Source organism: Condylostylus longicornis, unplaced genomic scaffold (assembly GCF_029603195.1).
Source record: "Condylostylus longicornis isolate FDR11 unplaced genomic scaffold, ASM2960319v2 ptg000013l, whole genome shotgun sequence".
NCBI lineage: Eukaryota > Metazoa > Arthropoda > Insecta > Diptera > Dolichopodidae > Condylostylus > Condylostylus longicornis.
The window spans coordinates 13,686,423-13,713,426 of record NW_026577982.1 but is presented as its reverse complement, the minus strand read 5'-3'; the positions used below and the strand labels follow the sequence as shown (position 1 = coordinate 13,713,426).

General features: G+C 24.9%; 1 protein-coding gene across 5 annotated transcripts in view; it reads left to right on the top strand.

The window, feature by feature from the left end:
• The first annotated feature begins 2,076 nt into the window (after positions 1-2,076).
• Positions 2,077-27,004, top strand: part of LOC129605300 (proton channel OtopLc) — a 147,026-nt gene continuing 122,098 nt past the window's right edge. For 4 of the 5 annotated variants that reach the window (XM_055514972.1, XM_055514970.1, XM_055514969.1 and 1 more), the window contains exons 1-2: positions 2,077-2,169; positions 6,624-7,091. The gene's annotated coding sequence lies outside the window, so the exon portion shown is untranslated. The remainder of the gene's footprint in view (positions 2,170-6,623; positions 7,092-27,004) is intronic. The other variant, XM_055514974.1, reaches the window with a different exon arrangement.

Below are 27,004 nucleotides of genomic sequence, written 5' to 3'. Positions count from 1 at the left end.
CCCCTTTTAATATTGTCAAATATTTTCTCTATGTCTGATGTACGAAGTGAAAAAAAGGGGAGGGAGATAATAAATTATATGCTCTTAAAAGAAGATGGTTTGACCATGACGGTTTGAAATATTATTTTCAATATATAAAAATAAAATTTTGTATGAATACTCAAGGATATCTACTTCAATTCAATACACACAATAATTATTATACGAAACCATAAGAAATTTTATAGAATACTGTAACTTTTTCATTGGATTTGAATGTACGTTAAAGCCAAAAGAAACCCTAACATAAATTATTAGAATAACAATAAAACTAATACGTATGAACATTTTGTATATTTTAAGTAAAGGATGTTATTCATGTGCATATGTGTATATATGTAGATATTTTTGTACTATTTGCGTGTATGAGAAACTCGAAAATTAATACGCAATTTGGAATGGGTGATAACTTGATTTTTTTTTTTTACACAAAGAAGAAGAAGAAAAAAATATGTTTTATTTGAAATAAGAATTTGTTTGGGGTTAATTAAAGGATACTTTGTAATCTAATGTTCGTATTAATGTTTGTATATTATGCGTTCTCATACTACTCTAAAATTAAATAAAATTGAAACAATTTATTCTTACTTCATCTTCTTTTAGATTATCGTTCAATATTTATGGCATATATAACTATTTTGTATGTATACCTATACAAAATTAAAATTCAAAAAATCTAACGTGGGCTCCGTATAATAGAATATTATCAAAAATTTCGAGAGCTCGTAAATTTATTATGTTACTAAAACTAAACCTAAGTTTAATGAAATGCTGCTCTAAAATTTAAAAAAACTTAATAATGTTTTCTTTATACTTTCTACATCTTATCAATATTATGTTACGACAGTGGGTATTTTTCTCAAATTATTGTTGCATATATTCAAATGCTGTTATATAAAATATTTAAACATAGATTTGAAAATCAAAGGTTATCATTTAAAAAAAAACATTGCTTATTATCACTCATACTCTGCGAATTGCTCTCTCCATCACATTCTCTTTCAAGTCTCAAGAGAGTCAAATAAATAGTGATTTAGTGAAAGTTATATTGTCGCTTTAAACGTAATATATTTTCAATTGCTATTAAGAAATTGCTAGCGTATACTCTCAGTCATAAACACATGTACTAAAACAATAATTAAATTCTAAGATTAAATTTATAGCAGTACAAAATAATCTATCATGCAATATCTACATAGCACATTTTTTCTATCATGCTAGAGTAATTCCTATAACAACAATAGTACAAAAACTAATTGCAAGAAATTAATTGTATGGGTTATTTAATGCTATTTAATTAATATCACAATTTACTATTACTACAATTTACTCTTTCAATAAATAGATACTATTAAAATTATAGAATAATTATAGCACGCAATAAATCATTTACATATTCTACTGATAAACCAAATCAAACCAACAAACCAATTTTTATTTATTTAATTACTGATTATGATAATTTTATTTACAAAATCAAACGTTTTAGCTGCAATTATATGCAAACACACATGACGTATTTACTTTCTTATCAAAATTATATTTATTACACTGCAATTATTTGCTGCTTTACTCATACATAAAATGATTAAATTTTCTCAACCTAAAATCTCCTTGTAAAATAAATGTTGCTGAGTATAAAGCAACAAAATTTATTTTGTAGTATAAACTAAACTTTGTATTCATTTCTTCCATAATTTACTTGACCACTGATGTTAAAAATGTTGACATAATATTGCAGCGCTGTAGTATTAATAACATTTTTTCTTGTTTCTCATTAATTTTTAATTGTTTTTTTGAATCTTTGCGAGTCTGCAAAATTCTCACACTGTAAAATAATTTTTTTTTTTTTTTGCTTCTGTATTGTTTGTATTGCTGCTTGATTCAGGGGTTATCGCGTTTCTATTGAATACATCTTTATTGTCTCTACTCTATTCTTGTTTTTATTTTTTTTTTCTGCTTCTGGAAATTGAAAAAACAAAAAATTGAAATTGAAAAGAAGAAAAATATGAAATTTAACAAAAAGTCTAGCAAGTTGAGTAGAGTAGTAGTAGATATCAGTCTGATTGTAAATACGATGATGGCATAACGTGGATAGGTGGATTGTGCGGTGATTTTTCAGATTTTCTGGTACATAAAAAAAAATAAAAATTTTTTATTATACCTATATATCAATTCAAGTTCGATAGATTAAAATATTTGTATATGTAGCTAGATAAATAAATAAATATTATTGAATATTATAAAAAATATAACAGTTTTTCGAAATTATAAAAGAATTTTAAAATTAAATAAAAAGCAAATTGTATAAAAATTAATTAAAAATAATTTTTATATTTCATTTTTTGTTTTCTTTTTTAATCAAATATTTGTGGTATAAAGTGAATTTTTGAATTTGAGAAATAAAACTTGTTTTTAAAATTACAAATTATTATATAAAATTAATAAAGTGTTAATATAACAGAAAGGTAAAAATAGAAATTAATTCGCGCTTTGGATTTTGATTATTTTGGATTTTTTTTTTTCAAATTTAGAATATTTAATTTTTGTTTTAAAGTTATTTTTTAACGAACACTGAAATATTAAAATATTATAATACAAAATCGGAATTATAAGAGTCAAACATAAAATTTCAAAATATTAATTTAATAAATTGCTTTTATTCTTATTTGTAGAATATACTCTATATACTCTCATTCTAAATGCTAGTACATTTAGTATTTTTTTATTTAACACCGTAACTGAAGTTATTAATTAATATTTTAGTACTAACAAAAATATTAACATTGCAGTGTGTACTAAAAAAAGCCCACAGGCATTGTTAGTATTTCTTATGGTCATAATAAATACATTCCAATATTTGTCTTATTAAAGCTGCTATTAATATTTTCTATTGTTATAATTGTATATTATTTCATAAGTTTCTAATTGGATTTAAAATTTACATACATATTTTTATAATTTATATTATATGCCTTTCAATGAATAAATAGCATACTAGCAAAATATAATATCTATATATGGTTTTCTCAAATCATAATGAAATTAAAATTGAAATTAGTATGCAACTAATTTTATTGACTTATTTAAATCGTACTAGTGAAATTGTTTTAAATATTAAAATTATCCTGATGTACATACAATTTGCATATTTATACCTTATATACTCAAATTATATACTAATGCAATTTTTATTTTTGACCGATTCGAAAAACGAACTCTAATAATAATTAAAGGAATCGCCTTCAAATGGGTATCTCATATTCCCTTTCTTTATAGTTATATTAGAAACAGATTTAAATATACGCATTTAACTTTTATATAAGATAAAACTCATATATTATTCAAGTACTATTCAAAATTAGATTTGAGTTTGTGATATAAACTTAATTTATGTGATAAATATGCATATTATATCTACAGATCTCATAAAAATATACACATAAACCTACTTATATATTTTATAAACTTCCGCAATACTATTAAAATATTTAACCAAATTTTATAATATTATAATTAAAATGCATTGCGGATTATAAATGAAAATTTTCGTAATTAATGGAAAACCAAAAAAAAAAATAGATAAATAATTTTTCTTTGAATAAATTTTCTATATGAAACATACTTCTAAGTATAACAAAACACAAACTGCACACCCCACAATTCTAAAAATGAAATTATAATTTTTAATGCAAGAAAAAAAGCAAAAATATCAAAAAAGAATAAGAAAAGAAAAATGGAAAACCATAAACATATTAGAGGAAAAAAATTATTTTTTTTATTTTTTTTTTTAACTTACCAACATAATAGTAAACATAACTGAAATGAAAAAAAAATAACGGTGAAATATTATATTTATATACTCTTATAACATAGAATTAATTTTGTGGGGTTTCCCTTTATTATGCATGCACATTCATATATATATATATATATATATATATATGCTATGTATATATTGGTATAGAAATATATATGCACAAATTTTTCTTTACATTTTCCTTTTATTTTATATTTCTGCCATTTAAATAATAAAAATATAAAAATAATTCTAAACTTTAACACTTTAATGTGTGTTTGTGTGTTTATATGCATATTATACAATGCTTATATAATTCTTTATATGTCCCACAAGTATGTATGTATGTTATATAATATTATAATGTGAATGCACACACAATACATAATATGTACTTAATATGAAAATTTATCCCGTTATTGTGCTCTTATATTTGCAGTATAAGTTTTCTTGGTTTGCTCTGATCTTAATATCTCAAAAGAGCCATACAATATTTTATATTTATAAGTTGTACAAACTTTTCATTTTTCAAAATTTTTAAAATAAAAAATGAACTTAGTTAAATTTTATTCTTTGTCACCCTAATTAGGTACTCAAAGAACATTTTAATTTAATAATTGAAATAATTAACTAGGGTTATGAAATATTGTATTAAATTTTCAAACATAGTAATGTTTTTAAATATTAAAAACGAAATCATTAAAAATAATTATATTTTATAAAATAAATAAATAAAGCAGCGTTGCGAACCCTAAACGAACTTTCAAAATTTTCGACTACGTGTAAAAAATAAGAAATTTTGCTTTTCGTAATTTTATTTTTAATATCGCACGCATATACAAACTAATTGCTATAAATGCTATAAAATTTCGCCCTAATATTCTATTCAACTGTATATTAAGCTTTATGACGAGGGTCATAATGAACTCATTACTCACAGCTTTCATAATTTCATACACAGTGCACGACAACAACAGAAATTCCAAAATATTTTCAACAATTTCTACAATTCACAATTACGAATTTTGTTTTATACTTAAACTACCGCCATCTATTATACATATAATAATATTCCTATGCCATTATATTATATAATATAGTATTGGCTACTTAACGGTATTATAACAGTTATTTATATCTTATTTCTATATTTTTCATGTTATTTATAAGTATGTATACATAGAGTAATAATATTTTTTTTTCTTCCTTGTTGAATCTCTCAACTGTCTCATTATGGTTTTCATTTATTTCATTTATTTTATTTTATTTTTTACATTATATTTAATTTCGTTCTAGAATATTTATAAACAAGAAAATATAAAATAAAATTAAAATGAAAAAATAAAGAAGACAAGAAGAACTTTAACATATATACTATATAAAACTTTACTGTATAACATTAAAAAGTATAAAATTACATTTATATAGAAAATAAAATATTGAAATTAAAAGTGAATAACCTTTAAAAGCGAAATTTGATATTAATCTATATACATATACATATACAAATACTTAAAATATAAAAGTGGATTAAAAATATTATCATTAACTAAAATATAATTAATACACGCATAAGTTATACAATATTGTGCATACTTTAATTGATATACTTACATTACATTCATGTATGTGTATAGATTTTGTGTATTTTTCTAATATTAATAACTGTTATAAATAATATTATACTAATAAAATTAAGTTATATACATGGAATAATAGTGTTTAATAAATTAAAATAACAATTTCCAAAATTAATAAATTATTAAATAATTAATTGTTTTTTTTTTCAAAAAAATAATAATAAAAATAAAAAAATAATTAATTTCAATAATTAAGTAACTGTATTATCATTTTTATGTAATTAACTTTTATTCATATATACTTATGTTCACATTTACTTACATACTTTATTGTATAACAATATTAAATTACTAATTATACATTATTATTTAAATTTAATTATTAATTTAAGATTTAAATAATTATTTATTAATAAATTATTATTTTTAAAATTAATTATATTAAAAATTACTAAATTCGTTTTTGTTTGATAATTATATAATTTAAAAAATCTAATTCACAAAATAAATATTTTTTTTATTTTGAAAAATATTCTTGAAAATTTTTAAATTTAATTAATTATATATTTGAAAATATACTTATGACAATCGATTTTAATATATAATTAGGTAATATACTTACAATTAAGTATATAAAATAATTATTAACAATAAAATATATAATTTTAATTTAATAAACATTAATAATAATTATTATTATACATTTAATTTTTTTTTAAGATTTAAACATAAGAATAAAATTTCAATAATAAAAAAAAATTTTGCATTTGTTTCAAAATAATTATTGATTTTGTGTTTAAAATTAATTAATTAATTAATAACCAAGATACTTACATACTTGTATTATATAAATTGAAAATAAATTAAAATATTAAAATAAATTAAATATACTCAAAAAGTAATACAAACTAAAAAAAGTAAGTTTTAACATTAATTACTTAATTAAGTTGGCTGTACACTGAGAAAAAAAATTCAATTAAATAATTACATAAAAGAAATAATTATATAATAATTAAAATAATTTTTAAAATAAATAATTATCAAATTAATTTTTGTATAAAAGTTGAAATTATATTCTTAAAAAATATTTTTGCATTTTATTTTAATATTTTCTTCTACTTATATTTTATTCTCTTTTTATTAAATATGTGTATACATAATATATATACGTATATATTTAAATATACACATTAATGTGAAAACAGGTGTTCTACTAAAATTTTTATAATAAAAAAAAATAATAAGAATTTATAAGAAGAATAAGAAAAAAGTTCATTTTAAAGACTGCAAATTAAATGTTTTAAATGTATATACATATATATATATATTAAAAATTTACTCGTATACATAAATACAAATTTAATATAATTATTATTATACACACTTTTTCATAATAAATAATAAGTACAATATCACTTAGTGCTGGTAACATTTTCTTATGTATAACAAATCGTTACAAATAAAAAATTTATTATAATACAAATCCAGGATTAATATTGCTAATGTAGTCAACTACATGTTTGTATACAAAAATTGAGAAAAAAAATTATTCTCTTTGTAGTGTAGCGTATACAAAATAAAACGAAAAATAATTGTGTTTTATTTTTCTTTTTCATCAATGGTTGTTTCATCCTAAATATTCAAGAAAGAAAAAATATTTAAGAGAAATAAAGGTGAGTTGAATATTTTTAATACATAAAATTTATTTTGTACTTTTACTTAATTATTTTATATATGTGTGTATATGTATAATATTATAATACATAGAATTACATACATGTATATGTAGATCAACGTATGAATAATTATTACGAATTAATTAGATTTTATTTGAATAAATTTTAAGGATCCTACATATACATAATTCCTGATTTCTTGGAATTCTAATGTAAATTAAAATATTTGAAAAAAAAAATGAAAGTTTTTGGAGAGTAATAATAAAAAAAAGGTTGCGGTTAAATTAATTTCTCCCAAATTGTATGTAAATTTACCTTTATAAGGATACTAATAAATATTTAAATTATTTAAGTGTAGATGTTATAAAATGTTGTATAAGATAATTAATATTTTATAGCTGTATTATGGTTAGCCAAATTTTTATATGTATTGTACTTCCGATTAAAACAACACATAAAAGTGAATGAAATGCCCACAGGTGCCATACCAACTTCAATTCTTTTCAATATCTGTAGCGTTTTTGGAAAAAAAAATACTGTGTTAAATACATGGAATCATCTTTGATTTGGAAAACTATTGTATACTCGTAATTGTTGGGTAATAAATTTTCAATTATTATAATTGAACTATTCTACAAAACGAGCTCTCTATTCTGTGAGATTGTTAACTGTTCTACAACTCAGTTTATTGCATAACCAAATTGCTTCTCTTTAATTCATTTCCTTCTTCCTTTTTGATGTTCTTTAAATTTAAAAACTTAAATTTTCTAGATTAAATTGTAGACTCAGAATTTTTTATTAAAAAAATATTGTTATACAAAGGTAAGATTGTTATACCTATGTTCATATAGAAAATTTAAAGATTAAAAACAAAAACTTCATATTTACTTATGTTGAATAATTTTTTAAATTCTTCGCTAACAATAAAAAATGCCTTGAAAACTTCAAAGTGTATAGTTCAACTTGGAAAGTTTTTTTCATCAAAAGCGTAACTTTTAAGAATTTATAAAATTATTTATTTATTGTAAAATTTGAAAAGTTGGGAATAACCAAGGAAACATAATATCTTCCCGCTAAAAGAAGGAATATATATAAGAGATAAAGAAATTCTAACAATTAAAAAATATAAAGATGTTAGTGGCTTAAAGCACAAGTATTCCAATAATAGATTGCTCCTGCTAAAAGGTAGTACATACATATTATTTAAAAAATTAATTAAAATTTTTTCTATATGAAATGTAAACTATGCAGGAATCTATTTTAATTAAATTTCTTTGATTTTTCTTCAAAAGATTTAATTTGTAATCTTTTTTATTTCATTTTCAATTAATTTTTTATACTTTTATGAATTTTTTTTTTATGAAAGGCAAGGCATTTAAAGGCAAGAAATAGGCTACATGCAGTTATAGTAAGAGCCCTGTTTTTGTCCCTGTGTTAATCCTGTATTTGAAAATGAAAATATTCTCAGTGTGAAAACTATATAGAAATTTCATTTTTGTAGAAATTATAAAATTATGGAGACAAATTCAAATAGCTATTTTCCAATGATTATCACCTTGTTTTTATTTATAAATCAATGTTATTATTGTAGACATTCATACAATAAATTTTCAAACGAATCAAACGAATTTTCCGATTAGATCTGTATTGTGCTTTCGTGTATGTATTAAACATAATATAAAATTGTTTCAGTGTATAGAACAAAGGACAATATACTTAGTTATTAAATTCAATTGTGTGAAATTAATAGGATTTATTAATGGTAATTTAAATATGTGCATACTAATTATACATATATGTCTATGTTTAACATTTTTATCCCTTTTATTGCTCCAGCAATCCCAATTACACAAAAGTTATTTACTTATTATGTAAAATCATAAGTTAATTTGAATTTCGACTTTTATGTTGTGGAAAATTACTTATTCATAACACAAACATAACTTACCCTAAAATTATGAGAAAAAAATTAAGTAGACAAGTACAATTAAGATTCAATTCAGGTTTCACATTCGACATTCATTAAACGAATTAAAGAATTGAAAACATTTCAGTTTTAATAAATTCGCTCTTTTCCGCCATTATACCTAATTTTTATTTTAAGAACTTTAATAAACTTTCCCGATAAAATGTCATCGTACTAATCCGGCCTTTTTTAATTAAATAATATTTTCATTCAACTCGTACTTAATTTTACTAAAGCCCTGCAGAATTTCTAACATAATTGGAACAATTCTACAACAAAAAACAATATAGAACTGATTTAATAGTGAATAAAACAATAGAAAATTGCGTATATTTTTATGTATTTAAGTAACAAATAAAATGTTTTTAATTAAAATAATTAGAAAACATTAAGACAAATTTTCTTAAATTGTTAAGACACAGCATGGCTCTTCCATTCGAAAATGGGAAAAAATTCCATTTAATCATCAAAAGTATTTTAGTATACAGCGATTTTTTTTTTGTTCATATTGTTTTTCATGGTTATTATCCTTTTTGAAGATTTGTTGTTCTTATATAATATGCTTATTCATAAATTTATCAAATGCAGAAATGAAAAGGATATCTGAGGAATGAAAATAGTTCAAACATTTTTTATTCTTTTTTTATTATTTTCTATTATTCTAAATGTAATTCCTTTGTTCTACGGTCTTTTCTTTGTTTTTTCTGTTTTTTAATTTTTTTCTATATTATGATTTGTATTTTGACATATCCTGAGGCATACTTACAATAAAAAATAAATAGAAAATTCGTTAAATATGATTTTTATATTCTGCCTTTTATTATGCGAATGCGAGTATAAATAATATTCATGTATACATACACAAACATGACTAAATATATATATTCCACCAGCACATTTAATATAGATAGTATTAAAAACTATATATTTGTATACATATTATATATAAGTGTACTTAGGTAGGACTCTAAAACATCTCTATTAGAAAAGGGTGGTTTTTGGGGTCGTAATAAAAAAAAAAAAACAAAAAGACAATAAGTAATGATATATAAAAATTTTACCTCGATTTATCGTGTATATGTATTCGACCCCTCTTAATAAAAAACAATCCTGTAGGAAAACCCAAAAATTTTTCGGATAAAGGATAATGTATAGAGAATGTATGTATATATCTGTGTGTATGTATAAATGTACATTTTCCGTATTTTCTAATTTTCCGAATTATAGACTTGTTGTTTATGAAATGACCTGATGTATTAGTATATGTATTCTATTATATCTCGTATTATATAACATTACGAGTAAAATTCAGCACAGTAGAGAAAATTTAATGTTTATATATTTGTGTATATAAGTACATAATATTTTTTTTATAGCTGATATAAACAAAGAAAATATAGTGTTATGTATTGTACAATATACAAGTTTTTTATTTTATTAAAGAGAAATTTAAATTAAGTACATACATACAAAAATACTCATATATTATGCAAGTAGCTTGTATATTTTGTATGACGAGCATAAATTTGGGATTTAATGTATTCGATAAATGCAATTACATATAAAAAGTTGATTAAAATGTTATTTAGAATCAGTGAAAATGATTTTGAGTTGACAAGACTAGTGAAAGTCTATAATTTAATTTAAATGACCAGCTTTTATATAATGGAGTTAGTTACCACAATTGTTTATTAATTCTTAGTTGTAATGTAATTAATTCAGTATTTTGTACATTGTACAATATTGTATTGTTTTAGGCTTAAATACTCGTATTCATACGTATAGCAACTCTGTATAACAACTACTGTTTTGATTTTTAAAAATCTATATATTCCAATGAAGAAAAATTTTTCCTATCTCACAACCACCAAAATTTTGAATTTCTCGTAAATGTCTGTATTTGTCAGATAGTGCCGAAATTGAAAGCATTTCGAAATTCCGCACACGTATAAAAGTAAAGTCCTGTTTCTTTTGATAAAAAGGATTTTGATAATTTATCCGCTTGCCTTCATTATTGTACTAACACTTCTTTAAATTTTTTATTCCTCCAATGTTCTAAAAGTATACAAGAAGATGGCGTTGTATAATATTGAAATATTGGTAAAATAATTATATATAAATTAAATATGATTTACTATTCTTTCTAATTACTTATTATGTACTCTATATCCCGCAATTGATTGAAATTGAATTTTGTTACTTTTATTCAATTTTTATATACGCACAAAATTGTTAATAACGAGTAAAATATCGTTGTCCCATGACCCCCACTACTGTCATATATATATATATATATATATATATATACTTATTTTTTGTTATTATAAACAAATAAAGTACAGTACAATTTTTAACCCTTTTTTATACTTCTACATTTTTATTAATTTTTCAATTTTTAAACAATGGCCAGTAGATTTTTGTTTTTTAATATTTTTTCAATGTTATATTTTTCTATATAATGTAAAGGATACGAATAAGTAATAGAAAATTCGATATTTAAGTAAAGAACTTTTCCAGTCTTGTGAACTTGGATAAAGGATTTTATGATTTTTTTTTATTTCAATTATATTTTTCGTATTAAAAGTAAAAATTTTAAGAGAACGGGTATGACACTTATAAACAGGGTGTACCATCAAATGTCTGAGTAATCACAAAATTTAAAAATTTTTTTTTTTTGTAGAAATCTGAATATTTTTCTAAAATTTAGAAATCTAACATACAGTGCTATAGATATTGAATATAAGAGGATTTTAATTGAAATTTTTAAAATATAATTGAGGTGATGATTTTTCATCATCAGAAGGATTGTTCATGAAGGATTTGAATAAAATGTATACCAAAATTGAATTTTTGGACAACAAATTTCAGTAAATCTCTAACAAACCCCTCTTTTCAAAATATTTACCTTTGAACAAAACTAAAAGCACAAAATTTTTTATTATAACCATAGAACTGCTGAAACACTCTGCCAATTTATTCAAAATGAAACTAAATTTAATAAAGTTCAGAGTTTCATTATTTTGTTATCATACTGAAAATGACTGACTTTGATAACATCATTAAATCAATATTTTTATATGTAATATTATTAAAACTCAATATCCTTGTGCATTTACGTACATATGTATGCAATTTAATACTAATACAGGTGCATATTTTTATTTATACAATAAAAAGGAAAAAAAAATCAAGTTAGAAAGGATACAAAAGTTGTTCTTTATCATTGATATACATATATATATATATATATGTAAATAATGAATGTACATGCATGTACATGGTAGCCTTGGTTTATTATGGAGTATGGTGGAAAAATGTTGTTGCGTTATTTTATGGACGACATTATGTTGATAGACTTGCTTTTTATTTTTTGCTGTTGCTGTCATTGTTTTTAATTCTATTTGTTTTTTTTTCTGGTTTTTTATTTTGTTTTGAACTTTTCATTGATAAAAGTCCTTAGATACACCATACACACACATTATTACATTGTAAAATGAACCCTTCTTTTATTTTAATAATGAACATCTGAATTTTATATTTTGTCTGCGTTTGGGGTCGTTTGTTTTTTTTTTGCTATCTGCTTACGTAGAATTTTTTTTTTTATGAAAACGAACATTTTTTTATTTAATTCGAGTTTTTATATCTGTTTTTAATATTATGAATAAAAATTAAAAGGAGAGTTATGTATAGGCTTGCCTTTTTGCGTCACTAAATTTTTGGAATGTTAAGATTAAAGATTACAAGGTTTCTAATTAAAAATTCACATTAGATTCTAAGTTTTATTCATGGGGAGTTTGTTTATAGTTTGAAATAGTTATTGTTGCTTGGACTTTTTAAGTTTTAATGGGTGGATAAAATTTACATACCACTTGGTTACTTTATACTTCTATTACGTGTTCTGCAATTATGAACATACAGTTAAAAATTAAAGCTGACAAATTTCTAACATTTTCTAATTGACTCGTTTTCAATTATTACGAAAAAAATTCTTCAAAATCCCATATTTCCAAAATTTTTATTAATATTCTTCCTTTTCCATTAATACAAAAATTTTTCTTTACGTTAAACAGTATAAAGGGATAAAAAAAAAAACAATGAAAATTATGAAATATTTTTTTTGTTTTAAAATCAAAAGAAGTCAAGAAGAAATAATAAACCTTAATTTTTGTAAAATTTCCCCATTTAAAATAATACGGCTGAAAACCAAAAAAATTTCCTGGGGTTAAATAATTTCTGTTGAATATTTACTTTCCATTTGTGTACATAAACATACATACATAATATATGAATGAATATCAATTCAATTTTTCTAATTAGCTTGAGATATTTTACGTAAAAATAGAGAATTTAAATTTTGTCGTGAAGGTTCTGCTACATCATCATTAACAACACTTATACCAACACCACTACCACCATTATTGTTACCAACATTATTGAGTATACCGACAACAGCTCCAAATAAATCTGGATTAATTGTTGCAATAATTTGATCTAATGATGTTGTTGCTTGTTGTAATAGCGGTAAAATTCGAATAGCTGCTTCTTCTACAGTTTGTGCAATTTTAAGTACACTTTGTATTTCATCAAGTGGTGGTATACGAGCTGTATCATTTGAATCGCTTCTGTCTCTAATTAGTTTCCGCTTATCAGCCTACAAATTGTAAAAATAATTAGTAAATTATAATTGTTGTGTATAAATTGATTGAAATTTATTTAAAGATTTCACTAACAAACGAGATCTGAGTTGAAATGTACAAAAAGAAAAATATTTTCATCAACATTCTATCCATACGGTGATTGAAATTTAATATTAAATACTAAAATTTTTTATAAATAAATTTCAATTTTCACTGTTTTAAAAAAATTCAAGCAAAAAATAACCTTCTCACAGAACTTTTTAAAAAAAATGTTGTGATTTTCAAGTATTTTGCGAAAAAAGGTAAAAAGAAAACTAAATTTCATGTCCATTTAGCGGAACAACAAAAATATTAAAATTTTTTTTTTGTTATAATTTTACAAAATAGAAAAATTATTTAAAATTGTTCATAAAATTGCCATAATTTTCGTTATTGCATTGAGAACCGCTTAATTTTTCTATGACTTTTTTTTGTATTCACAATGAAATTTCATTGTTTCGTACATAATATTGACGTAAAATTTAATTTAATATGCGTTTGTGTAATAATTCATTCTAATTTGAATTTACATATAAAAGCACGTCTATAATTGGAAACGAGAGCGTTATATTTAGTTATTGTTTAGTGGGACAACAAATTTGCATATACCATATGTGATGGCAAAATATGTTTTGAAGCATCTACTTATATACTTAAAGTAAATAATAATTTTTAATAAAATTTAAGATCATTTCTATTTTAGAGCTCATTTGGTCAGGTATTCCTGTAAGTATGGTTTAATAAAATTGCCTTAATTTTAATTTAGAGCAAGTATAAGCGCTTTGAGTGAAATGAAAATTTTATACACAAACAAATAATACTTAAGAGTGTTGGTGCAATTTGCCTTATATTTTAACAGCGTGAGTACTGATAACAATGTTCCGACATTTTATTGATTCACGGGAGAAATTTACACGGGAGATATTGTACTAGGTCAGTAGTGAATTATGAATTTTTTTTTGAAGGTGTATTTTGTAACTGCTGGTGAAAAAAAATGACTAAAACGATTGAATACAGTACAACATCTATTTATTGGTTCATTTTTAGCATAATCAGTCCTATGCGTATATTCTTTTAAGAATTTAGTATGTCTGGTAGGTCTGACGTCGTTGTTGATAATAATTTTGTCTCTAATGAAGTCCACGTCTATTTTTCCTGTTAGGACATCATAGGTAAAACAAGAAGACAACAAAGACCGGCGTGACTCCAGACTCAACATATTCAGGAATTGAAGTCTAATTGTATATGAAGGAATATTCTGGAAGTCATTGGGGTTATATTGGCTTCTCAAAACAAATAATAAAAATTGTTTTTGAACCGACTCAATTTTATTTCTGTGTACAGAAAATGCCGGATCCCAAATAATACTGCCATATTCAAGAACAGAACGAACAAGGGAGCAATAGAGCGATTTAGTAACTTCAGTATTGTTGAATTCTCTGGCTCTCCTCTTAATGAAACCTAGCATTTTGCTTGCTTTAGAAACAATAGAATCATAATGAAAATTGAAATTGAGCTTACTGTCCATAATAATACCTAGATCAGTAATATGGTCAACGTGTTCTAAAGTGGAGTTTTGAAGTGAATATTCTTGAAAGAAGTTTGAACGCTTACGTGAAAAACTAATAACATAACATTTTTTAACGTTAAGATCTAATTTATTAGTCTCGCACCAAGAATTTAGATGTTCTAACTTTAATTGGAGATAATTAGTGTCAGAAATATCCTTTACAATATGATACATTTTCAGACAATCAGCATAAATCAGATGCGGAACACCCGCCAAACACTGAGAGAGGTCAGAAATGAAGATATTGAAAAGAATAGGGCCTAAATGACTTCCTTGGGGAACTCCAGAGTAGACATGGATAGGTTTCGACTTAACTACCTGGAACTTGACAAATTGGGTCCTTTCAGTGAAGTAAGATTTTAACCATCCCAATAGTTGGTTCCTAAAACCAAATTGTCTTAGCTTATGCTCTAAGATAATGTGATCAATGCGATCAAAAGCTTTGCTGAAGTCTGTATATATCGCATCTACTTGAAACCCTCTTTCCATAAACGAAAGAATATCGGATGTAAAAATTGAAAGATTGGTGGTCGTAGAGCGACCAGTCCTAAAGCCGCGTTGCTCATTATTTAGTAATAGGTTAACAATGGGTGCAATTATACCCATAACCAAGTTTTCAAGTAATTTAGGAATGACAGATTGAATGGCAATTCCCCTATAGTTTTCAACCGCAGTCTTATCCCCCTTTTTATGAATAGGTATGAGGTATGAACTTTTCCATATTGACGGGAAAAAACCAGAGGATAATGATTTGTTAAAAATCAAAGTAAGCGGATAAGATAAATTGTGTCTACAGTTATGAAGAAGTATAGGCGGTATAAGGTCCGGTCCAGGTCCTTTATTGGTTTCTAAGTCACAAATACCCTGAAGTACGTTGTCTACTGAAAGATGAACATCTTTAAAAAGGGGATGACCGTTATCTATACTAGTGGGGGTATAGACATAATTAGAAAGAGAATCTAATCTATAAATTTGTTGAAAATTATCGGCAAAAAAATTGCAAATCCCAGAGTTAGAAGATGATATTAACCCGTTCTTGCTCATGGAGCTCGGATATCCCGATGATTTACGTTTGGAGTTAATTTTATAGCAATCCTATTAATTTTTTTTAGTTTACATGGTTATAAGCGTTTTACATTAAAATTTCAGTAGCGATGTGAAAATGTGGGGCCTGTAAATAAGAAGAATATTAATTTGTAATAATTGAATTGTTAAATAAATTTGTGATTGGAATATTCCTAAATAAAAATAATTAATTTCTCATATTAGATTGCTGAAGAATTTTGTAAAGTTTAATATTTTGCTTGATTTTTGAGTGCAATTTTAGTATTCAGTTTAGATTATCCCGTAATATGTTGGAATAACAATTTCCATCGGAATATCAACAGGGATAGGTACAAATGATTAAATACAATCAATGACAATGATAAACTCTCGGGGCTCTCACTTGAATAAAACTAATTTTTAATTTTATGTTAAGGCTGTACCACTGAGTATGAGTAGAATTTCTTGAAATATATCTGTGTACTATTGAATTATAAGGTGTTTTTATTCAAATATAACATTTTACCAAGCCTGATCGAGAAATTTATTCTTGAATACAGCGTATATAACAGTCTCTTTATGCAAATAACAATTTAATAGTATCCTGCTTACAAAAAGTATTTTCAAATTACACAATTAATATTATATACGTAAAGATATAATTTTTCAATCATAATTTCTAATTTTCTCTAAGTATGCATGTATATATATCAATATTAAAAAAAGCAATTACAATTTTTCAATTTACAATAAAAAATTTTTACAACTAAACAAATAAATCTTATCTCTCTTTCTACTTTTATCTATTATTGTATAAAATTCTATTAATCAAAAATATTACAATTTTATTACTGAATAAAAACCACAATACTTATACATAAGCATAATAAATGAACAATAAGGATACACAATAATAAGGATATAATAAATTTTAAAAATATTGACATCTTCTACATTTGTGTGTATATGAATGTAAATTTGTGAAAATATTCAAAAACCTAAGGTAAACTCCTTAAATTTTGAATAATTGTAAAAGAAAGCAATAATAAATTAAGAATATTATAGAAAGGATAAAATTCAATAAGAGTATATTAATATATTTTTGTAATTTACTGTTATATTTTTCTATATTCTATTACACAATTTTCTTCAATAGAATATTGAAGGGAAAACTATAAGTATAAGAGTTCAAAGTACTTTAACACAAAAGAAATTAATTTTAATCCGCGCCCGGCGCTCTCTTCTACCATTTCCAACTTTAAATGTATTTACAAAATAGAAAAAAGAAAATTAATTCATTAAAGTTACCTGGATTTTATGTTCACCTGTTTTTTTTCCCCCAGTTTTACAATAAGAACTGAAATTTTTATTGTAAATGAAAATGCGCTTATAAATTTTGTAACTGTACTTTGAAATAGACGCTACATACGTTGTTATATAACATATACAGTTCTTCACATTTTTCACAATATTTTTTTTTGTTATATAATTTTTATTCGATTTGTTGTTTTAGTTCCATTAAAACGAAATTAAACAAATAGAGTATAAGAGTTGAATTGCAGTAACAGCAACAAGGCTTATTTTACTTATGCGAGTAAGTTTATATAAAATTCATGTATATGTGTATATGTATGTATGCCAATAAGTATGTCATTCAACTTTAGAAAAATTTTGTTTTCTCCTTCAAATCAAAATTAATTGTATTAGTTGCCGCATTTGTTCAAAACTAAAATGAAAAGAAAAACGAAAAAGTAAAAAATAAAAAAAAAAATATTTATTTTCTTTTTCAATATGGCGTCCTAATTATATATAAAATATGAAAAGTAAACAAAAAACACAACAACAAAATATTCCCAAAATATTTTCTAATTAGATGGTTTTGATATACAAGTAAATTATTTAATAATTTTAATATTAGAAATTGAGGACATAAATTATAATTAAATAATTCTGTATATTTTAATTAACGATTTTTAAACATGAAAATATAATTTCAATTATTAAAATGTGCTGTTCTCAAAACGCAAGTGTTTTTTTTGTAATATTTCTTGCTTAATATTATACTCGAAGTTTAACTTCAAAATATTTAAGATTTTAAATGATAATTTCCTTATGTATACATCGAATTTTCAAATAATTATTTGACTTAATTAAAATTCTGGCATTATGAATATTACATGAATATATTATTATATGGTAATGTACATATATACATGCATCATCCACAATAATTAATTATTGCTGATACAGGAATTCCATAGAGAATTGCAACTAATTTCAGGGATTAATATTTTTAGCGTGAAAATATGGCCTGAATAATGATATTGTTTTAATAATCGAAACTAAGATATAAAACATGTAGTTAAATATTAAGGAATAACAATAGCAATACCATATACGAATATCCGTATACTAATGAGCTGATCATATCATCATGTTATCCGTGCTAATGAGCTGATATAATGTTCTGAGATGTCATGAGCTGAGCTGTACTAATTCTTCTTAATAAAATATATTAAATTAAACCCATTACTCTTAATATAGTATAATACATAATTATTGAACAAAATTTTTGGCCTGCAATGATATTAGCAATATCAAACTGCAAATTTAGAAAAATACCATCGAATGAAGGGTTTTCAATTAGAAAAAATAAAATTCTTGCTAAAATATTCAAAAACTTGTAATACCTTTTATATTTAACCAAATTAATATTGTAGAACAATGAATAAACAATAATTTTTAATTTTCAACAAATTTATGTGAATAAACATGGCATTAAAATAAATTTTTTAGGCTATATTGCCTTAATACTAGACAATTTTACTTAAAATATCGTATTTGATTGATTTCAAATATTTTTTTTTTAATTAAAAATTTATGGATGAAAATTAATACCGTGAAGTGGAAAAAATTTTTGTTATTTTTATAGTGTTTCTTTCTTAATAGAAAAATTATAACCATCAGAAAAAAAAATATTTTATTATTATTCTTCAATGTCCTTCAAAAACAGAACAGAAAAAAAAAAAATAAGCGCTTTTTTAACATGCCTCTTGAATTTTTCTAATTTATTTTTGAATTCTTAATATTTTCTAATTTCATAATTTTTCTTTTCCTTTTCTTCTTTTTGATTTTGTTTTCAAACTAAACAAGGGGTAAAAATCTTCGAAATAACTTTTGTTTTTTTTTTTTTTTGCTTTTTTTTGTGTTATCGTAAATACTTTATCTAAAATATATAGAAGGTATAATAAAGTGTCTATAGCTGAAAAAAAGTTATTTTATAAAAAATATCAGAAACGGACCAATCCTTAAAAAAAAAACAAAATAATTTGGCGGTAGAAGAAAATATGAAAACAAAGCGTACGAAGGATTTCAAGGATTCTTTAAATATTTTTCATAATTTTTATGTTTTTTTATTTGTTTTTCTTTATTTTTTTTTATATAAATTAAAGCTGTTTTACTCAGTCTTACTTATATACAAAAATATACACTTATGTACTATATTTACAACACAAACAAAATTTGAGTGAATTTTTCATAATGATTTTGGAGGACAAACAAAACACAAGAAAAACAAAAAGCAGAGGAAAAAGAAAATTTTCATTTTTTATTACAAAATTTCATGTTCAATGATATTTGAAAATATTTTATAATATTTTAATTTGTTTTTAAATTTATGTCCTTAGGTATACAGTAGTAACAATTTTCAACTCTTTTACAAAATAAAGTGAAAAAACAAGATTGTGAGTTGGTTTCAGCACTTTATAGAATAACTATATAGGCAGAGCTTATGAATATGAGCAGTATACGTGTACATATATAGAAGTGTGACTGTGATCCTAAAACCGAATTATACAAATCGCTACATGGTGTTGCCTGAAAATTTAGCCATGTACTATGATACATTTATGGTACTTGCACAAGAAAAGGCGTATAATTACCAGAGTGGTAATATTTATTGAAAATTACCAAGATATTATGCGAATTCTGGAAAAATGGTTTCTTTTTTAAGAAATTCATTGAAAATTCCAAAAGAAAATAATTCGATGTAACAAAATAATTTGCATAGGGTACTTATATTTCAAATTAAGTCAATTCATAAACTATCGTCGATGATACTTTAAAATTTTTCATAGTGAAACAACACTAAAGCTGCGACAAATCTAATAATATGGCAAGTTAATCGACAAACGAGATTAATATAAAAAGGTTAAATAATATCACTAACCTCAGCTCCACGTCATTCCACATCTCATGTACAATAATAGCAGAAAAATACAAATAACAGGATTTTCATGCATGTAGCTTTAGTAGACGGAACGACAGAAATGAAAGGATTATAATGCGAGACAAACAAAAAGAAAAATTCGATCGGCTCAATAAAATTTTTCTAAATTTTCTTTTAATTTCTACATTATTAAAGAATTTTTATTTTAACTTTACAATATACGAAACCTGTTATTTCGAAAATATCAACATTTGCATAAGTATATAGAATATGTATAATTGTTTTCCTATCATACATGCATACGCAGTACATTAATGTATCTCATACATAATATTTTTATACTTAGAAACACAAAGGACAATCACAAAACTTATTGTATAATAGCTCCATTAGTATGCAATCAGCATTCTTTCATACATATTACATAATGTGAGTGTGTTTATGTAAAAAAAATCCATTAAATTAAACCACAAAAACCACTTTTTCTAAATACTTCAGAATCGTATCCATCATCAGGATATTCATTTGTTCAGTAATCAAAAATGCCTTATAGCTATATAAGTATATAAAAGGTAGAATTACAAATAAAATATCGTAATTTTCTTAGTCTCATATTATAACACATACATACACACATACACTCGCATGCCCATTTATGTTTATATAAAAATTTTTAGTTCATGACGGCGGCGGTTCTATTCTATTACGTATTTAGTTATCAATACTCTTTTTAAAAGAAAAATAAAAAAACACAATGAAAATTATTCAGGATAAAAACATGAAAAAAACAAAACAACAATAATAAAAAAAACTAAGTGTATAATAAAAGTATAGCGTGAAATAAGGATAATAATATCATTGAAAAATAGGTAGGTAGATTATTATGCCCCTTACCTATGTCCTTATAGAACAATTTTTCTCTTTTCCTTTGATTTTCGAAAAAAAGGAAATTCTATACCTACTTACATACATACATAGAATCATATATTATTTTCAATGTTTTGTTTGTAAACAAAATGAAACTGTTATAAAATAACAATAAAAACATTATTCTAGCATTTCTGAAATTGTAGAAGCACAACCACATAAATATACATACATAATAATATATGTACATATACATACGCTTTAATCCCGCCATTAAAATAAATACAGTGTTACCAATAGTAACCACCTGTAGCAATAAAAACAAAACGAAATATTTGTGACTGTGTGTGTATATGTACTTATATACATATATACGCAAGTACAAAGAAATTAGAAATGAAAAATTAAGTCGTGAAAAGCAGAAACGCTTTATTGTTGCTATACCTAACGTCATGCTTATACATGCTTACATATTTATTTTTTTATTCTACTTTTTCAGGAATAAATAGTATATATATAAAAAAAGTACGAATATAAATGCCATATTATGTCCTTTTAATTTTCCTGATATTAAACGACAAATACCTAATGGAATTAAAATGAAAATCTGTAGTATAACAAATTATTATCAAAGATTTATGTGGTTAAAAATTGACCTATAGTATATACTACTGTAACCTACTCCACAATGATACTCCCCAAATTTTGTTTAATTCATCAGATTTGAAAATTAGGAAACCTCAGATATGAATTATAGGACAAATGCATCTATTAGAAATTGAGATAAAGAAGGGTGCAAACCTATGAAGGCATATTATGACAGGACGGACAAACAGCTACCTGAATTTCTCTTTCTGTTCAAATTTTAACATGGGAAATTTATTTCGAAAACACAATACGCAATTAGTACAAAAATACTATAGTGTTACGAGATGATCGGGAAAATTACGAGTCTACAGATCTTCCCATTTTTTTTTCTAATAGAAATATTATCAACGTATTTAAGTCTATTTTATGATAACAGTACACATGATAAGTTGTTAAAACGCAAAGAATAACAATTTAATAGGATTTTAAGAATTTGTAAAAATGAATAAAGTTAAAAACAAGAATAATGTAAAAAAATGGAATGAAAAATTGAATGAAAAATTTTGAATGGAAAAGAATTGCCCAATACGTATTAAAAAAGAAATAAATTTAGATTTGATTTTCAATGATACTGAGAGCTGTTCAGACTATAAAAGAAAAATCATAGAGTAGATTCCCAATTCATTGAAAATGATTTGTGTAGATATCTCGAAAGAGAAAGCCAAACTGCATTTAAATCGATTATAACTGACTATAATATTGACCGACCTAATATAATGGCCACAATAACAAGCGGCCTCACTTTATACGCATAAAATTTGAATTGGGCTTAATTTTTAAAGGTTAATTTAAGTGAATTTTTAATGACGTCTAGGTTTGCCGTTCATATTTCCCAGTCATATTCCATATTAAAAAAAGAAACCTAAAATGAATTTACTTAAAGAAACTGACGAGAACCTGGAGTAGATGCTTTAGAGCCGCACCCCGCACTCAGGGGGTAGGTGGTACAATAGATCTTTTACGTGGTCGCAGTGCATTGTTATCCCGCGTTTATAATCTAAAAAGACTGACAAAAAGGACATTATTTGAGTTAAAATTTAATCCAAGAATTTAGAAATAAAACAAGAAATGAAGAGAAAAATAAAAAAAACATGACATAAAAAAAATGACAAATAAAAATGATTTTCACTTTTAAACCTCCCTAAAAAAAAATTAAAAAAAAAAGAAGCCATTGAACTCCTTTTTTCCACTTTCTCTTCAACATTTTTGTTCTACAAGATAATAAATTCTTTTTACATTTAACAATCACACACACCTTAATTTTTCTTTCATTTTCATTTTTTGGGGAAAAATTTTCATCCAGTTGTTTATTTTTCCGCACCCCACAAGCAAAGTGTTTTCAATTTTGTTTTCGTTTTTCTTCTTCTTCTTTTCCTCATAAAATCAGCTTTTCCAGAACGATACCATGGTAGGAGGCGAAATTATCCTTATTGTCATTATTTTAACTTCTTTCGGGTTGTACAAATATATAGGAATCTTCAGAGTGAAAATAGGAAGCCATGCGGTATAAAAGAGAAAAAGGAAATCGATTGTGAAAGAAAATTAAATTTTTTTTTTCAAATTTTCTTTGTTATTTTGTTTTTTTTTTAGGAAGGATACATTAAATTTAACGGTTTCACTCCAACTACACATATACATGAATATCCTGAGACTTGATTAAAAATAAAATACAAGAATTTTTTATACACAATTTTATATCGTTCTGCTTTCAACGCTTAGCATTAAGAAAAAGAAAAAAGACTAAAGCGGAAGTAAAAAGCGGATTTTCTATATACAATGTTTACAGATAAAGTTGCCTCATAATAAGCAGATAAATGTGAGAGGGTTAAAAAAGAGGAAGAAAAAAAAATGAAAATTAAATTAAACAAAAAAAAAATTATTTAAGGTCTACTGAATTAATTTGTTTTAATCATTTTGTTATATTTAGTTTTGGTGGAGATTATCTTAGAGTTTACATACATACATAGTATGTACTTAAGATTATAAATAAATTTACGTTACGCATTTATTGTAATGTAGTTTACACAGGAAATGTAAATATACCTAATAATAGCCTATACTAGTTGTTCAAATTTTTTGGATAGAAGGGGAAGTTGTTAAAAAATAAAAACATCGTTGGAAATTCTACTGTTTATCTAAAAAATCTTAAAAATAATTCAATTTAATTTTACGAGTAATTGTGGGATGGGCTGCCAGGATATACATATTTACATAATCATGTAGAATATAAATCGAAAATAAAAGGCAGGTCCTTCATCAGATCCTTTTACATATGTAATAACAGATAATTACATGTGTGTATAAGGATAATTTTATACTGAAATTAAACTAAATAAGATAATAATTAAATGTACAAGTACACATATATATAAAATGTATGTAAGATTGAAATAGAGAGCATATCTCCCCATATGGAGAACGTATGACTGAATAAATTTTGTGAAAACTATACATGTATATGCAGATACAAATTAATATGAGCTTAATTGTTGTTAGAATAACTTAGTATACATTTACATATTTGTATAAAAAAGTAAATTAAAACTTCAAATGTAAACTATTAAAATATATGAAAATATTTTAAATTAATTAATAGTTTTTCCCTTTATGATTTAAATGTGAATAATATGAAATTTTTGTAATTAAAATTGCTTTTAGTTTTATGGTGATTATTATACTCTTATATTTTATTTGCATTTAAATTTAAATTTAACGTGTGTAAGCAATTAACACATTATAGTTATATTTTGTAATCTTTAGATAGCACGCCATATAGATGCAACGTATATAGATGTAATAGCTATATAAGCAAGAATATATTTAGGTAATGTTGTGCTCATACATACTATGTGAAAAAATAAATGCAAATGTGTAAATGATAGTTAAAATAAATATGATCCCTTGGGATTATTATAAAATATAATAATGTATAACTATTTCAAGATAGAGATGATTTATTGCCACTATGATCTTACATAATATTATTTAGTATGGGGGGTAATTTCAAATTAAATTTTGCTAATTGAGCAATATATATACTTACCTGTTAGAATTACTTTTCCTAAATTAATAAATTGTTCATTCACTCGTTCAATTGGTTGTTGATCCTTTAGGGATTTTAACTACACTTCATTTACAAGACTTGTTCTAAATTCAATGATGAAGTAGCAAGTAGGTAGGTACATCAGGAATCGCCCTAAAATAGATAATCACAAGTTGTTAATAAGAAATTTTCAATGTGCACAATGAAGGTACTTAATGAATCATATACCAAAATTAGAGTTGCTATGGACGCTTTTCCAATAATTTCATAGATGCCGTATTTTGCAAAAAAATTACAGTTTACTTTTTGTTTTAAGTGCGTATGTATAGGTGCCTGTAAATATGCTAAAAAATATAAAAATTTTTGTAAAAGAATTTAAATTTCATATTTTTATATTAAATAAATATTGACGTTAAAATTACACAAGCGTAAAAAAAATTTTTTTTTAAATTTTTAATGTTAATTATTATTTTTAGTTATTTTTATTACCGCATAAAAGATTAAAATCATATTTTTCAAAAACACTTTTGAAAATACTTGAGTGTTATAAAATGAAAATCAATATTGAATAATAAATTTAAAGAGACGTGAAAATAAAGAAAAGAAAAATGCTTAAATACGTTGTGTAACATGAAAGAAGAAAATGAATTTCTTAACGTCATATTAAGCGACTTATTTATACTACGTATCTGTTTGGTTTTACAGTTGCTCTTTTATCACCCAACACAGTGTGACCCGGTCAACACAGTGTGTGCATCTGCCTGACTCATTGAGCTTTTCAAGACAGCCCCATACTGCCGCAGAGGATACTGAAAACGAGTTCAGCGCTCCGATCGCAGCCCGGCTATCCGACATAATCATTATTTCCTTTTCCCGATACCCCCTTTCTAGGCTGAACCGCATGCACATTTCAATGGCTGAAACACACTCGGAAAAGTTCCCATAGGTTCGGAGAATTTGGTCCTTGGCCCAAATAACCCCGCACCCGTTTCACACTGGTCTTTGACCCATCTGCGTACCATCTAATAACGTGTGTTCCAACTGGGAGGCCCGAAAAGTCACACTCCCAGTTTTTTCTGTTACTCAGCAACGAGGCAAAACTTTTCTCGAAGCTGTATCTCCTTACCATGTCGTCCATAGGCATCGATAGGAGCGGAACCTCCCCGACAAGACGACCCCGATCTCTCACACCGATTATTCCGGCTCCATTTCTCCCCAACCTGAAAATGGCAGCCTTCGCTGCCATCTCCACAACAAGGTGCAAGAGGGTTAGTCCCAAAATCACCTCCATTGCCGCCGTTGGACAAGTTCTCATAGCCCCTGTGATACAGACGCATGCGAGTCTCTGCAATCGTTCCAGGTTCCTTCTAGCCGTACCAAGAGCTACTCTTCTTGCCCATGCCACTGCTCCATAAGTTAGGAGCAGCACGACCATCATGGTATACATCCACCACATGACAGACGGGGATCAGCCCCACGACCTGCCCGAGATGGCCCTGCAAAGCATAAGTGCCCGAGTTGCCCGTGTACACACAGCTTCCTCGTGACTTCGCCAAAGAAGCTTGGAATCAAACAGCACTAGTATTTGACCTCCGATTTTCTTTCTACACCCGCTCCGCACACGTATATTGTGCGCAGATGCTCCAGCTTCCTTCTCCTAGTGAAAGGCACCAGGGCCGTCTTGTCAGGGCCTGAGGTCCACAGTATCGCAACAGGACCGGGCCACCCGTAATCCCCTTTGGATTATATCACAAAGAGTTCCCTCAAACTTACCTCTAGCGATGATGACTATATCATCGGCATAAGCCTGGACACCGATTCCATGATGAAGCAGCTCATCAAGGAGTTCATCCACCACCAAACTCCAC